This window comes from Rhineura floridana, chromosome 5, assembly GCF_030035675.1.
Source record: "Rhineura floridana isolate rRhiFlo1 chromosome 5, rRhiFlo1.hap2, whole genome shotgun sequence".
NCBI lineage: Eukaryota > Metazoa > Chordata > Lepidosauria > Squamata > Rhineuridae > Rhineura > Rhineura floridana.
Genome location: NC_084484.1, coordinates 71,182,341 through 71,197,616, shown reverse-complemented (window position 1 = coordinate 71,197,616; position 15,276 = coordinate 71,182,341). Strand labels below are relative to the sequence as shown.

Below are 15,276 nucleotides of genomic sequence, written 5' to 3'. Positions count from 1 at the left end.
TAATAGTGTGATAACGGTTTTTAAAAACCAGTTTTAACAGCTGCTGAGTTTGTATGTTTAATTTTGAAATAGGTCATTAAGTTGTAAATAAATGGAGAAATTAGATTTTCATATCAGAACTTAGCAACTGACATACTGGGCGTGATTCACAAACAGTTCAAATTTCTCAGCAAAACTTCACAGCAGACTAAGCAAACAGATTTATTTTAGCATTGTTTTATTCACAGAATTTAAATTTAATCATAATTTAGTTTTACAAAGGGGCAGTATTGGGGTGATACATACCACATACACTAAAAAAGCTGATGGAGGGCAGTGGCTAATGAGACTGAGGTGTGAGCCAAGAAGTCTCTAGTTCAAATTTTACCTCTACTAAGAACTCACCAGATGGTCTTTGGGAAACTGCTACCTCAGCTCCCAGTTTGCAATACAATGGATCATAGCAGGGACCTGCCTTACAGTGGCTTTATTTATTTATAAATATATTTGTATACTGTTATTTCATTTTTTTTTAAATCAAAGCACTTTACAACACATTTTTAAAAAACAGTAAAATCCATTACAAATACAGTAAAAACAAAGGTCAGCTATTGTAAAACGACATCATCTTAATTCCCTGCATAAGCCTGGTGGAACAGAAAGGTTTTCAGCAGGCGTTTAAGAGTTAGAAGGCGCCTGTTGAATCTCTGTTGGCAGAGAGTTCCAGAGAACTGGGGTGATGACACTGAAGGCTCAGTTTCAGGTAAATGAGCCTCATGAACTCAGGGGACAACTAATGCTGCTCCTGCAGATGATCTCAGTGATCAAGCGGGGATATAAGGGTTCAGGTGGTCCCTAAGATATCCTGGACCTAAGTTGTTCAGGACTTTGTACATTAATACAAGGACCTTGAACCTGTTGGTGTGTGCGGTATTTGCGTTGTAAGCGCTGTTACACTAGAGTATAAGTGGTCAAGAAATCCAAGAACACAACATAGTGTTAAGAGTCCATTTACTCCAGACATTAAGGCATGTAAGCTTTACAAGCAGTTTCGTTTTCCCATAGCAAGAGCTCACACAGAAAGCTGCTTCTCCTTCAAGAACAAAAAACCCCACAGAGAAGCTGGCTGCTCTGGCTCCAGCCCTTATCTCCCATTGCCTAGGAACCAGCAACCTTGACGGTCTGCAAGTTCCTACAAAGACATAACAAAAAAAACGCTTCCTTGCTCCAAGCTTTCAGACTTGATGAAAAATAACCAGAGGTAGTATTGCCTAAGGGTCAACAGCCCCCACCTTTTCATCAAGACTGTATCTATAACATTTGCAAATATAACATTCCCATTTCAGCAGTACAGTTCTACAATACATAGTTACACATATACATTTCTATTCATTGCATCATACATTACAGTTTCCAGGCTCAAACTTTATTAATCAAACTTTGGTTGTACACACGTTAAATATATAACGTTTCTGCATCCATCTGTATTTCTTTGTGCATACCCGGGCTGCTGACTATACCCACAGTAAATCTGTCAGGAGGTTTCCCAATGTTAGCTCTCTCAGAGCGCCTTAAGGGAATTGGAGCTTCGGCTCCTGCTGCACCCCCATCTGAAGCACTTGTATTCGGAACAACTTGCTCAGAATACATCAGATCGTCAGCCTTACGTTTCTTTGTTTTACGTTTACCCCAAATCAGTTCATTTAATGCATCCTTCAGTGGAATTTGTGTTCCTTCCACTTTCACCCCTTGTGTAGGTGTTGGTCCTGGTGGTGTTGTTTCATCTCACCCATTGAGAATAACTGTTTGTTCATGATCCCAAGGCTTGTCTGAGACTTTAATGCTTCTGCTCAGAACAACTTGCTGTGTTTGTGGAACCCACACTCTGCAATATGCATTCTGAAAACCCAGCACAAACGCTTCCTGTGCTCTAGGTGCCAATTTGCCACGTCTTTTCCCTTGTGTAATATGGACCCAGTAACGGGCTCCAAATTTCTCAATGTGCTGCACCCTCAGCTTTCTCCCAGTGAGTTTCTCGTAGGGTGACATTCCAATGGCACTATGTAACACCCTGTTGTGTATGTAATTCGCATACAGAATACATTCTCCCCAAAAAGAGTGTGTGAGACTAGAATCCTCCAACAAGGCTCTCAAAGCTTCCTGAAGCACTCTGTTTTTTCTCTCCGCTATCCCGTTAGAAAACGGAGAAAATGGAGCTGTTAAATGTTGTTCTATACCTTCACTTTCAAGGTATGCATGTAATGCTTTGCTTGTAAACTCCCCCCCTTGGTCTGATCGTATCGCCCTCACAGTGACATTATGCTGTGTTTGAATTTTCTTGATGAACAGACGTAACTTCTGCTCTGCCTCATCTTTCCTTTTCAGCAAATAAACATGAGTGAACCTGGAGAAATCGTCGACCACTACCATAAAGTACCTCGCACCTCCTCGTGAACTGTTTATTGGCCCTGATAAATCAACATGAATGAGCTGGTAGGGAGCAGTTGTTGAGCTTTCCGCCTCCCGGTTTCTGGGTGCAATTGTCATTTTAGCTTTATGGCAGGCATCACAATCAATTAACTGACCACAATCTGTCAATTTCATGTTTTCACTAAGACTCGGGGTTTTCTTAATTGTTTCGTAGTTTGCATGCCCCAGCCTTCTGTGCCAATCATGCACACAGCCTTTATGTGTCTGCGCCTCAGCACCAAACGCAACACACCCTGCCTGGTTGCTTTTTATTACAAACTGTGCAACTTTCAGGCTCCCTTGCATGCATATTTCACCCCCTCTTTTCACAAAACATTTGTCTCTGTCAAACACCACAGTAAAACCCATGCTGGTCAATTTTCGAACAGACAGAATATTATTAGACAATTCAGGGACATACAATACATCAGAAATTATGCCAATCTTACTTAGTTTCAACGTCCCTTGCACCTTGACAGTTCGTCTCGATCCATCAGCTAAAAGTACAGAGTCCTGCACCTCTCTTGCCATGTGAAATAAACTAGGGTCCTTAACGAGTGTATGGGACGCTCCGCTGTCAATCACCCAATCTGTCTCCATTAAATGAGGCTTTTCTGTGCTGACAAAGTTCACACTGCTCTGCTTCCAGCCTCCGTCTCTGTTTCTTTGCTTGACTGCACAGTCTCTCTGGATGTGCCCACGCGCTCCATAAAAATAACAAGTTTTCAGCCGTTGCTGCTCCTGGTAGTTTGCCTGCTTGCTTCTGACAGCTTCCTTCGGCTCGGCCTTTTGTGCCTCCTGTCTCCGCTGCCACTCCTGGGTCAATTTTTCCTCAATAAAACCCATGTTCAAACCGCCATCTGGCATTGCTTCCATTGCCATGACAAAATTATTCCAGCTTCCATCGAGTGAAGCCATGATAATATACGTCTTCTGAAGGATACTGTGTTCCACGCCTCGGTCTTCTAATTCAGCAAATAGGCGCCTAAATTCAGTAAGATGCTCAGACATGGTGCTTTCTCCGGTGAAGCGCATCTGGGACAGCTTTCTTGCCAAACACAATTTCGATCCCGCAGTCTGTTGCACATGCAAAGCCTGCAACACGTCCCACATACGTCTGGCTGTGGGTTCATCTCTCACGTACATCAGTTGAGAGTCGGATAGAGCCAAGGTAATAAATGCCTGCGCCTTCTCATCTTTGCGCTTCCAGGCCGCTGTTGGTGGTACCGGTGGGGTCCCTTCAATCACCTCAAATAAATCCTCTTTTATCAGGAAAGCCCGCATTCTCATCTTCCAGCTGGCGTAATTATTTTCCGTAAGTCTCTCCATCGGCATGCCTCCAGACATGTTTACAGCCATCTTCGTTCACCTCTGTCCGGCACAATCAATCACGCTGCTCTCTGGAACTCAGTCTGCAGCTCAGACCACTTACTTCGTTGTAACGCGCGCTGGATCTGGGCCCATAACCCTGTTGGTGTGTGCGGTATTTGCGTTGTAAGCGCTGTTACACTAGAGTATAAGTGGTCAAGAAATCCAAGAACACAACATAGTGTTAAGAGTCCATTTACTCCGGACATTAAGGCATGTAAGCTTTACAAGCAGTTTCATTTTCCCATAGCAAGAGCTCACACAGAAAGCTGCTTCTCCTTCAAGAACAAAAAACCCCACAGAGAAGCTGGCTGCTCTGGCTCCAGCCCTTATCTCCCGTTGCCTAGGAACCAGCAACCTTGACGGTCTGCAAGTTCCTACAAAGACATAACAAAAAAAACTCTTCCTTGCTCCAAGCTTTCAGACTTGATGAAAAATAACCAGAGGTAGTATTGCCTAAGGGTCAACAGAACCTGGCTCTGTAGGGCAGCCAGTGCAGATGGGCAACCAGTGCAGATGTTTTAAGAGCGGTGTCACATGTTGTTGGCCATGTGCCCAAATCAGCAGTCTAGCCACCACATTTTGAAGCTTCTGAATCAGGGCCAAGTGCATCCCCACATACAGCGCACTGCAGTAACCCAGCCTCGAGGTTACCAACGCATGAACAGAAGTAGCTGACAAACCAGGCAAAGCTGGAAACAGCACCCCTAGCTACAGAGAATACTAGGGCCTCTAGTGACAAAGATGAATCCAGGAGCACCCCTACACTACTGACCTGCTCCTTCAGAGACAGCACAACCCCATCCAGAACAGGTAACTTGCCTATCACAAGTACGTGGGAACCACCTACCCCAAGAGCCTTCTTCCCAGGATTAAAACATGGTTAATTGGCCCTCATCCAGTCCACTACAGCATTCAGACACCAGTCCAGAGCATTCACAGCCTCTCCTGATTCAGATTTTATGGAGAAAAAGAGCTGCATGCCAGCATACTGATGACACCTTGCTCTGAAACTCCTAATGATCCCTCCCAACAGTTTCATATAGATGTTAAATAGGACTGGGGAGAGAATAGTACCCTGCAGACCCCATAGCACAAGTGCCAGGGGCCAAGATACACTCACCCAGTGCTACTTTCTGGGCACAACCTGAATGTAAGAGCAGAACCACTGTAATACCCATCCCACTGAGTCAGTCCAGGAGAATACAATGGTCAGTGGTATCAAATGCCACTGAGAGATCAAGCAGAAGTAGTAGGGTTGCACTCCCCCTATCACTCTCACAATAAAAGTCATCCATCAGGGCCTGAGTACAAGAAGAATGGCTTAATTATTAGTCTGTCTAAAAGTAGGTGCTTCCTTCCTCTTGTTTATTCACACAGATCAAAGCCCACGTAATTGCAACAGCACAGAATACTTCCATCTTTTCTGCTTTTAAGATATTGTGGAACTTTGCAGTTTTTGCTGATTCTGGATGGGAAGGTAGATGAGGGTGGAAGGGGAGCAGTGATTCTGCCCATTGCTTTGCCCTTCAGAGATTTAACTTCTAGAAAGCAGGGGGAGGGGCTCCAAGTTCACGTGTGCACATGATCAACCATTAAAAGGCATCAGCAACATTTCCCCTAAAGGCAACATTGGGACAGTTATTCTCAGTGGAAAGTACCAGAAAATATTAGTGTGGCATAGTGGTTAGAGTGTTGAACTACCTGGGAGATCAGGGTTTGAATCCCCACATAGCCATGAAGCTCACTGGGTGACCTTAGGCCAGTCACTGCCTCTCAGCCTCAGAGGAAGGCAATGGTAAGCCACCTCTGAATACCACTTACCATGAAAACGCTATTCATAGGGTCGCCATAAGATCGACTTGAAGGCAGTCCATTTCCATTTTCAAATAGGGACAGTTGGGGAGAATGGCTTAATAAAAGAGATTGTGAAGGATTTGGCACTTAAAGCAACAAACAGTTTAAAAGATTCCAGTACTAGCATTACATAAAACACAGTCCTAAGGGAAATAGTATTTTCCCCTTGTACTCACTCCAGGCAGCGTTTTCAAGGAAGAATCAATGGTCTTGAAATGTTGTGTTTACACTGACTGTCTAGAGTTTTACCTTTGCACATTGGTCCAGTGTATCATAGAATAGTACAGTTGAAATGGGTCTATAAGGCCATCAAGTCCAACCCCCTGCGCAATGCAGGAATCCAAATCAAAGCATTCTCGACAGATGGCTGTCCAGCTGCCTCTTGAATGCCTCCAGTGTCGGAGAGCCCACTACCTCTCTAGGTAATTGGTTCCATTGTTGTATGGCTCTAACAGGAAGTTTTTTCTGATGTCCAGTCGAAATCTGGCTTCCTGCAACATGAGCCCATTATTCCGTGTCCTACACTCTGGCACGATTGAGAAGAGATCCCGGCCCTCCTCTGTGTGACAACCTTTCATGTACTTGAAGAGTGCAACCGTATCTCCCCTCAGTCTTCTCTTCTCCAGGCTAAACATGCCCAGTTCTTTCAGTCTCTCCTCATAGGGCTTTGTTTCCAGTCCCCTGATCATCCTTGTTGCCCTCCTCTGAACCCGTTCCAGTTTGTCTGCATCCTTCTTGAAGTGTGGAGACCAGAACTGGATGCAGTATTCAAGATGAGGCCTAACCAGTGCTGAATAGAGGGGAACTAATACTTCACGCAATCAATACACTGAAATCATTGGTTGATCTAATTTGCTTATGAACCGGTCCCAGACTATTCACACTCACAGTAATAATTCAGGTCAGCCGGAGAGTACGGACTATAATAATGGAATTGCCTCCATTTCCAATATTCAGGTTGTGAGTGCTGTTGTTTTTGTAAACAAAATAACACCGCCCATACACACTAGGGAGGCATATCAGCAAGCATGCGGGATTCTCAAGGTTTGTGGAAGTACAAAACAAAATAAGGGGGGGAAAGGAGTGGGGACCCAAAATCCAACTGAGCATGCTCAGTGGTAATGGAAATTGACTGTTTTGTGGGATGAGAAATGGAAAGCCAGGTAAGAGGGGGAAATGAAATGGAGTAGTTGTAATCCTGAACAGAAGGAGTCCATACTGCAACATTTTGCTGCAGGTTACAAAAGGGTTTATATATCTCCCAGCACCCCAAGCCAGCTTATGATCTGGATCTCAACACTGCTTTCAAACAGACGGTAATCACATGTTGGCAACTCCATATATGTCCAAATGTTGGCAACACCTTATTTGCCAATAATGTAGTCTTTTGCCAATATATGGATGATATTCCAATTATAAAATACGTCACCTCTGTTAGATAAAGGTGGACATCATTAATGCTTACAAAATGAGCATTAAAAATATTTGGAAGCCCCTTTGCTTTCTATTTATGCTGTTTCTTTTTTCCTGGCTATAGACAAACACTGCTGTTTTTATTTTTTTTCCTTTGTGGCAACTTCCTGATTCATGATCAATTATATTCAAAACTGTTTTACACTACATAGCTACAGCTCCTCATGTCTCCTGAAAAATTGCTCTGGTTAGGAGCATCCTCTGGAACAGCATGGGAGATGGTGCAGGGAGACTGCAATGAGAAGGGGAGATTGGAGAAAATAGCCTCTCCCTACAAGTCAGGGCCTCCACTGCATCAGAGCCCCTTGCACAAACTCTTTCCATTTATAGATGAGCTGGGATGCATCCTGCCCACCAACAGTAAAATCATATGCATAGAGCAAAGCAGCAGAGATTGATTTAGGAGCAGGACCATCAAGAGCAGAGAAAGGGGTGAAAATGGAGACACCAGCAGGGTTCTGTTCTGTCCCCCATACTCTTTTACACCTACATGAAGTTGCTGGGGCATGTTGTTCAGGGACTGGAGCAAGGAATCGCTGGTATGCAGATGACACTCAGCTTTCTCTCTCCCCCATTCTATCTGAATCAGGTGTGGCAGTGCAGGTGTTTGACCAGTGCCCGAAGGTGTTAATAGACTAGATGTGTTGGATATGTGTGTGTGTGCCTCACATGAGTAGATGAGCAAAACTGTAATTATGGGGTTAATCCAGCCAGGGTGAGCACCAAGGACGTTGGCAGGCAGCTGTGCCCAGCGAGGCCATCCTTATCTACAAAAGGCTGGAGAGAAACCGAAAGAGGCTCTGTGGGGGGATAAGTTCTTGTACGAATGTTTTGTAGCTGTGAAGAGAAAAGTCTTGTGAGCTCTGTGTTTTTGCTGTCCCTAATGTCCATAGTAAAGGACCCTTATTCAAGTTATCTGTTTGTGCTTGGATCTCTTATTCCTCTCGCTGTTCACCTGTAAAGAGCCAGACACGCAATTCCTACACACGCTAACGGGGTTATGGGACCAGATCCGGCGCACTTTACAGCGCAGTGAAGACAGTTCTCATCCAGGCAGCAGCTTGATTGTGCCTCAGAGAGGTGAGCGGAAATGGCAGTGAATATGTCTGCGGGCATGCCAATGGAACGGCTTACGGAGACCAACTATGCCAGCTGGAAGCTACGGATGAGAGCGTTCCTAATTAAAGAAGACTTGTTTGAAGTTATCGACACCACCCCACCGGCGGTTCCTCAGGCGGCCTGGACGCGCAAGGATGAGAAGGCACAGGCTTTTATTACTTTGGCACTCTCTGACTCTCAATTGCTCTATGTGAGAGACGAACCCACAGCGAAACGGATGTGGGATGTGTTGCAAACTGTACATGTGCAACAGACAGCGGGGAGCAAACTTTGTTTGGCAAGAAGGCTGTACCAGATGCGTCTCACGGAGGAAAGCACCATGCTCGAGCATCTAACAGAGTTCAGACGTTTGTTTGCAGAATTGGAGGACAGAGGAATTGAGCATAGCAATCTACAAAAGGTGTATATAGTTTTGTCTTCGCTTGACGAAACCTGGAATAACCTCGTGATGTCAATGGAAGCTATGCCAGATGGAGGCCTGAACCTGGACTTCGTGGAGGAAAAACTGAATCAAGAATGGCAAAGAAGACAGGAGACGAAAAGAACTGAGCCGAAGGAAGCTGTCAAAAGCAAGCAATCTAACTTCAAGGAACAGCAGGGGCTGAAATCCTGCTATTTTTGTGGAGCACGGGGGCATATACAAAGGAACTGTGCAGCCAAGCGGAAAAGCAGAGACGGAGGCTGGAAGCAGTCGAGTGTGAACTTTGTCAGCGCAGAGAAGCCTCAAACCATCAATACTCACTGGGTGTGTGACAGTGGTGCTTCTCATTGTCTTTTAAAGGACCTAAGCCTGTTTCACACGTCAAGAGCAGTAAACAACTCTGTTTTGTTGGCTGACGGATCCAGGAGGGACATTCTGGTGCGAGGCACGGTGAAAATAAGTAAGCTGGGAATTCTGACAGACGTTTTGTATGTGCCGCAGTTAGCTAGCAATATTCTGTCTGTAAAGAAGTTAGTTGATATTGGGTATACTGTAATCTTTGACAAAGAGAAGTGTATTATACGAAAGGGGGGTGAGGTCTGCATGCAAGGGTGCCTAACAGATTCACATTTCATCATACAGAGCAATCCTGCAGGGTGTGCTGTGTTGCATGCTGAGAAACAGACACATAACAACTATGTGCATGATTGGCACAGGAGGTTGGGGCATGCCAACTATGAGACCATTAAGAAAACCCCTACACATAGCGAAAACATGAAACTGACAGAGTGTGGGCAACTGATGGATTGTGATGCATGTTGTAAAGCTAAGGCTACAGTTACACCCATAAATAAAGAGGCAGAATGCACCACAACCGCTCCCTATCAACTGATCCATGTCGATCTGTCAGGGCCGATACAAAGTTCATGAGGGGGTGTTAAATACTTTATGGTCGTGGTTGATGACTTTACGAGATACTGTCATGTTTACTTACTGAAAAGAAAAGATGAGGCAGAACAGAAGCTACGCCTGTTTATCAGGAGAATTGAAACACAACATGGGGTTACAGTGAAACGCATACGCTCAGATCGGGGGGGGAATTCACGGGCAAAGCATTGCATGCATTCCTGGAAAACAAAGGAATAGCACAAAACTTCACAGCTCCCTTTTCCCCGTTTTCTAACGGAATTGCTGAGAGGAAAAATAGATCTCTTCAGGAAGCGATGAGAGCCATGTTGGGGGATTCCAGCCTAGAGACTCATTTTGGGGAGAGTGCGTCTTGTATGCAACATACATACACAATAGGGTGTTACACAGTGCCATTGGGATGTCACCCTATGAGAAACTCACGGGAAGAAAGCCAAGCTTGCAGCACATTGAGCGGTTCGGGGCTAGGTGCTGGGTACATATTCCAAAGGGGAAAAGGCATGGAAAACTGGTGCCCAGAGCACAGGAAGCATTTGTGCTGGGTTTCCAACACGCTTTTTACAGGGTTTGGGTTCCTAAGACACAGCAAGTCGTGCTGAGTAGGAGCATAAAGATCTCAGACAAGCCTTGGGACCAAAACCAGACAGTTGTTCTAAATGGGTCAAACAATGCACCCACACAAGAGGTGAAAGCAGAAGAAACTCAAATACCATTGAAAGATGCTCTAAATGAATTAATATGGGGCAAATGCAAAACAAGAAAAAGAAAAGCTGATGATCTGACATCACCTGAACAAGCCATGCCAGGTACAAGTACAGATGATAGTAGTACAGGTGGAGCCGAAGCTCCAGTTCCCTTGAGGCGCTCCGAGAGGGCTAACATAGGGAAGCCGCCAGACAGATTTACAGTAGGAATAGTCAGCGGCCCGGGTGCATACAATGAATATGAAATGGATGCAGAAACGTTGTATTTGCATTGTGTAAAACCCAAATTCTGTGAATAAAACCCAAAGGAACCAATCACCAATGTAAACCAGAATGTAAAGCTGTACTGAAGAATGTAATGTTGTGATGTGGCAAAGGACTGTAGAGCTGCACTAATGAATGTATTGATAATGTGCATGTGAGACACAGGTGGGGGCTGTTGGATATGTATGTGTGTGCCTCACATGAGTAGATGAGCAAAACTGTAATTATGGGGTTAATCCAGCCAGGGTGAGCACCAAGGACGTTGGCAGGCAGCTGTGCCCAGCGAGGCCATCCTTATCTACAAAAGGCTGGAGAGAAACCGAACGAGGCTCTGTGGGGGGAGAAGTTCTTGTACGAATGTTTTGTAGCTGTGAAGAGAAAAGTCTTGTGAGCTCTGTGTTTTTGCTGTCCCTAATGTCCATAGTAAAGGACTCTTATTCAAGTTATCTGTTTGTGCTTGGATCTCTTATTCCTCTCGCTGTTCACCTGTAAAGAGCCGGACACGCAATTCCTACACACGCTAACAAGATGAGGGCCAAGAAACAGAGGCTGAATGTTGACAAAATGGAGATACAGTAAGTGGGTGGTTCCTGTGTCCACGCTATGGAAAGACTGCCTGCTCTGGACAAGACTGTACACCCTTTGAAGGAGCTTAGAGGTTTGAAAGCTTCAGGAGCTCCTGAACCAGGATAGCCTTGCCACAATGATCCATGCTCTTGGAACCTCACATCTAGATTACTGCAGTGGTGTTACTATTGAAGACTGTCTGGAAACTGAAGCTGGTGCAGAATATTGCCAGCAGATTATTATGTGGCACATCAAATCAGAGTCATACTATATCTATTCTCCATTACCTGCACGGGCTGCCTCAACACTTCCAGGCCCAGCTGAAGGTCTTGATGTTAACTTATAAAGCCTAAGACTTGAAGCAGTGTCTTTCCCCTTATCTGCCTGCCTGGCCATTGAGATCTGCAGGGGAGGCCCCTCTGGTGGTCCCACCAATAGGCACTGCCCAGGTACAGTGACATGAAACAGGGCCTTTTCCATTGTGATGCCCACTTATGCCAGTCCCTGCCTCTGGAGGTACATCAGACACCTTCGTTATTCAGCTTTTGTTGTCAGCTTAAGATGCATTTATTGACCATGGTTTAGGATATATTTTAATGCTGGGCACTGGGCCATTGGTTTCATAGTTTCTCCTGTATTGTGATTATATTTCAATATTTTAATATTTTATTGATATAATTGTATTTTATGGTTTTTACTTGTACAGTAACATACAATGTTGTTTCTTTTTAAATGAAGAGTGGTTTATAAATGTAATGACACAAATAAATATGGATATTTACTTGGAAGTAAGTTCCATCATGTTCAATGTGTATTGTCTAGGAGGTGCGATTAGGATAGGAGCCTGACTCATCCTAGCATTCGTCAAACCTGAAAGGAAAAAAAAATCTAATTTTGGCTTCAGTAAAGTTAAGCAATTGTTTATGACAGTTACATACAAAGCATTTTGAGGGCAAGCATGTATATTTAAATACACAAATAAAAACATTCAGAACAGTTGAGAGACGATAGAACCACTTCAGATAAACGGCCTCCCTCCTTTTGCCCGAGGAGTCCTCTGCAGGGAGCAGTGGCGGCCATGGTGGCGGCGGAGACCAAGATCATCTACCATCTGGACGACCATGAGACGCCGTACCTGGTGAAGCTGCCCATCCCGCCCAAGTGGGTGATGCTGGCCGACTTCAAGGAGCTCCTCAACCGGTCCAACTACAAGTTCTACTTCAAGTCTATGGACAATGATTTCGGGGAAGAATCCGATGATGTTGGTGAGCGAATCCTTTGCAACAGCTGCTCAATGTTTGAGGACTAAAATTCTTGAAGTGTCAGTACTACATTTTGGGACAGATTATCTTTAGGCCTGTAAAGAACCTTGTTGTTGTTTTTAACAATGTTAATATTTTGTTATTTAAATTCCTGTGCATTGTATTCTTTTTTTAATGTGTATTCTGTTTTTTTTGTTTTTGTGAGCCGCCTTGAGGGCCTTTTGGCCAAAAGGCGGCATAGAAATAGAATGAATGAATGAATGAATGAATGAATGAATGAGCTCAATTTAAACAAGGGAGAGTGGAAAAGGATAAATTTCCAGTGGATCACTGTCCATTTTTTGACTAGAAGATCTTTTCCAAGCTATCAGCCTCTTCCCTTTCAAGGACTCACTGCATGTACCCATTTAAGCAGGACATAAAATAATATAAAATATTGTACTATGATTATTATTGCTAAGAAGTATTTCATTCAGCTTTTATTACTGAGATTCACATATACAGGACAGTAAAAGAATAGGCAGTTTGTATTCTGTGTAGGATAGCTAGAGGTGTCCTGTTTGGGGCACAGTTAGCAGAGTTCAGCCAAAAGAAAAGAGTAGCCCTCAGGCTTTATATACAGTAAATAGTGAAACCTAGAATTTCAGGGTCATGAGCCACAAGTCCAAAACCAACAAAACATAATTTTGTTTACAAAATGTGTTTCCTCCAGCTATCTTCTTCAGGACAACCTCACCTCTACCACAATCACCTTCAATTTCATGCTTTCTTTTTTTAAATTTCCAGAATTTGAAAAGGTTAAAACTATTATTCTTTTAAAGAAACAATGAACCTCCCTAACCACGGGCCATGCTTGTTGGGGCTGATGGGTTCTGGAGTCCAACAACATCTGAAGTTTTCCTAAAGGACTACCAGATCACTGCAATCATCTGCAGAAGCTTTTCTGGCCATTCCCCAGTTATCATGTACTTGTTTAGTTTCTAGGCAAACTAAGCCTTTTACTTTTGAACACTGTTCCCATTGAAATCAGACAGGCTGTCCAATTCTGATATTTCATTGTGTACTAAAAATGTTTCTATTTCACCAAGTGTTTTCAGAGAATTAATTTTATTCAGTGTTGGTCATTTTGTTCTGTACTTTGATTTGATTTCATGATGTTTTAATGTTTTTATTGTATTTTGCCACTATATTTTCTTATGACTTGGTGGTTTAGAAATGCTCTTATAAATAAAATACAATAAATCTGGAGGGCCAAAGGTTCCCCATTGATGACCAACATCTTTGCAGGACTCACAGAACGTGGAGTTCTGAGGATATAAGTGAAGGGGTACCAGACGTCAGGTATTCTTATGCCTGGCTTACATAAGGCTTGCTTATGCCTACCCACATCTTATCTGCCTTTGAGATCCACTGCAATTTCAAATTAACCCCAACCCTGTGAAGGGTTGTGGGGGTGAAGGAGGATCTACAGCTAGAAGTTTGGCTATGCCCATTATCAGAAATCAGGCCATGTAAGCTTAAGTTAAGCAGTCTGATATTTATCTGTAGACTAAAGACTGATCTACACGTTCAGCAAAATCATGAGGCATAGTTCTGGGACTCACTTCAGAATGCCTGTAGGGATTGTATTTTTCGTGTGCTTTCCTTCCCCACCAACCCACTTCTTGCTTCTTGCTTCTTGCTAATAGGCTAGACTTCTCCGCAGTTTTACCTGAAGATTCACAGTGCCCTACCATTTGCAGCGTGAAGTGGTAGAACCCAGGCAGGACTCTACCACTTGAGTTTGCTGAATGCATAGTTTGGTTCTAAAAAGACAGGGCACTGTTTGATGAGGCAGTATCCCTTCTGTAGCATAGTGGTCAGCCAGCTGTGACACCATTCCTGTAATCCCAAACGAGAAAAACTCATTTTCTATGGTAGTAAGGCCCTTTGCTTCATCGTCATCCTATGGTACTCCACAAGAAATCATCTGCAAACATATATCTTTGATTTAGTGCAGCCAGTAAGGTGTTAACACAAAACTAATCTAGATGAAAATTGTGTACTGTCCACAACAACTGTCTTTTCTGCTATTTTGTCTTTCTGCCCTTTGTAAGAGATGTATCAAAGAAAAACAACCCCACCAAGCAAAGTGGGTACAATCTATAATACAATTAAATGCAGTTAGTCCACCAAGACATAAGCATATGTAACTAAGTGCATAATGGACAGCATTTGAGCTCTGGTGCTCATCTGTAAACATACACCAGCAAATTGGCTTTTGCTTCTTTCAAAGGCACGCTAATTTGCGGTTTTAGGAGTATGGTGGCCAACAATCAACTACATAAATACCTTGTGAATTAATTAAGCTCTGTGGCTATGCCATGGCTATGCTATTGCAACATTACAGAACAACACTGTGCTAGCACTATATTGATATTATTCTGGCACTGCAGCCCATACATATAGACATAAATCAGGATGCCCAGTACATTCATTTTATTTAGCATCCTTGTATTTTTTTATTTATTTAGCATCCTTGTGCTATTTTTATTTTCTAGATTTATAGCATAAAGTTGGTTATTACCACTGCACACCAGGAGTGTCAATGAAGCACACTTGTGAGTGCTTTTCTTCTTGTAATCTGTACTGTCTGTCTTGATTCATTTTTATATATTTTTTAAAAAACCGTAAAATCCACAGGATATTACCACCATTCATTTGTAACATCTGAAACCCTAAGGTCAAGACAAGCAGATATTCATCATTCCTCTCCAATATTCTGAAATGCTCTGTGATTTTGGATGACTGTTCTTCTAAAAATGACGTTAGATTTGCTGCTTTTCTTTCAGTATTATAAATACAGGTTGTAGAAAATTTAAACACA

General features: G+C 43.4%; 1 protein-coding gene across 10 annotated transcripts in view; it reads right to left on the bottom strand.

Annotated features, from left to right (window-relative positions):
- TBL1X (transducin beta like 1 X-linked) overlaps positions 1 to 15,276 on the bottom strand; it is a 262,884-nt gene that overhangs the window by 135,504 nt on the left and 112,104 nt on the right. The window contains exon 3 of one of the 10 annotated variants that reach the window (XM_061627079.1): positions 11,931 to 12,018. The exons of the other annotated variants lie outside the window; for them this stretch is intronic. The gene's annotated coding sequence lies outside the window, so the exon portion shown is untranslated. The remainder of the gene's footprint in view (positions 1 to 11,930; positions 12,019 to 15,276) is intronic. 10 annotated transcript variants of the gene reach the window in all.